This window comes from Dromiciops gliroides, chromosome 1 (genome assembly GCF_019393635.1).
Source record: "Dromiciops gliroides isolate mDroGli1 chromosome 1, mDroGli1.pri, whole genome shotgun sequence".
NCBI lineage: Eukaryota > Metazoa > Chordata > Mammalia > Microbiotheria > Microbiotheriidae > Dromiciops > Dromiciops gliroides.
Genome location: NC_057861.1, coordinates 126862647 through 126864484, shown reverse-complemented (window position 1 = coordinate 126864484; position 1838 = coordinate 126862647). Strand labels below are relative to the sequence as shown.

The window sequence follows — 1838 nt, the reverse complement described above, 5'->3', positions numbered from 1 at the left end:
GAAATTTAGGAAAAATAAAATTCTAAATAAATGGGGAAGAATCATTCCCATTAAAAAAAATAAATCCAGTCTGTTTTCTAAAACTATTTGTAGCACTGTTAGATGGTAATTTGCTTCATTGCTTCATACTGTTTCATCTTGGTTTAACCATTTGCAAATTACCCTTTGAAGCAAGATTTTACTGTACTTTGAGTTGGTAGACAAAACATAGAATTACTGCTCTAATACTTATTAATTCTGCCAGTCAAGACACTAACTTTCTTGGGATCATTTTCCTCATCTGTAAAATGAGTGGCTATAGATATCTGTCTAACACCAAATTCCCTTACAGATCTAATTCGATTATTCTATAATACCATCATCAATATATATCAAATGTTTATATTGCCTATTTCTCAAAGTTGTTTAAATCTAAAAGCGTTTTGTGAGAGTATTCTTCTTATTGTCCATAAAGGTAGGAAGCCTTAGAGAACATACTGATTGATAACTCTGATTTTTTCCTTGTATATATTGACATATCTATAACAAATTTTCTTATCTCTCAGGATCTGAGTTAGGCTGATGTTCAGTGTACTTTATGAAACAAAAGGGAATATATAAGAATCATTCTTATAAGTTATGATAATTAAAACAGTAATACATAGGTTTTATATAATATTTGATGGTTAAAAATTGTCTTTCATACATTTTCTTTTCTTTTTTGTTGTTGTTGTCCAAAAATCTTTAATATAACAAGGAGGAAGGGAATTAGTTTTCGTAGCCTCGGCTGGCCTGGTGGCCCCTGGCACACTCAAACTATTGGCCCTTGGATCGGACATATTGTTTGGTGTGGTTGTGGGGAGTGCCATGTGCCTTCCTAAAATGCCTGTATACCTCGAAGCCCTTCTGGGGACCAGACAGCAGGACAGTGCCCTTGCCCTTGGGTGAACTCTTGGCTAGCTGGTCAAAGGTGAGGATCTTCCCATCAGCCTTGAGGATGTGATTCCGGGCATTGCTAGTAACATGAAGAGCACACACCTTCAGCTTGGAAACATTCTGGATCCTTACATCATCGGTCACAGCCCCAACAACCACAGCTGTCTTGTTTTCCCTGCCCAGAAGCTTCAACTTCCTGATCATTTGAGACAGGGATGGGCAGGGGTGGGGCTGGGGGGGGGGCGGTTAGTCCAGCTCATGAACAGCCTTTTCAGCACAATCTTGTTGATAATTTGAGTTGGTTCTATGCGCCAGGAATGGGTAGAGCTTCACCAACAGCCACAGGTAGATGTCCTTGATCTTGGGCTCCTTGCACTGGACTTTCCGGTCCTTGTTATTGCGGATGTTGACTTCCATGCTGGTGTCCTCCCAGGGACCGGCCCAACCAGGAAAAAGCTTTCATACATTTTCTCACAAAGTCCTGAAAAACCCTACAAGGAAGGCAGTATAAAAATTCTTGATTTTAAACAGCAGAAAATGGAGTTTGAGTGATTTCTACAAAGTCATATAGGTATAAGTGGTAAAACTACATATCAAACCCAGGTCTTTGGTCTCTATATACAGTGGTATTCCTTTGACTCCATCCAAAGTTCAAAGGACCCTTAGAAGAAAGTTGATAGGGAACATGAATCACTCAGATAATAATTAATTTATTTGTTTGAGTATAACTCAAGAAATGATATATTTAATACTGGAGTTGTTTCCAATAGAATAATTTAGGAGAGCATCCTATAAACATATTGATTCAAATATTAATTTCCTCTGAGGTCTCTTATCTCTTCTGAAGCCAAATAAGAATAAGGCAGCTTCAATTTATAATTATCACACTTCTAGACATTCAAAAAACAGGTGTTTTGCTGGAC

The 1838-nt window shown here is 37.8% G+C and overlaps 1 pseudogene; it reads right to left on the bottom strand.

The window, feature by feature from the left end:
* Positions 1–747: 747 nt before the first annotated feature.
* On the bottom strand, positions 748–1332 carry LOC122735510 (annotated as a pseudogene).
* Between the last annotated feature and the right edge of the window lie 506 nt (positions 1333–1838).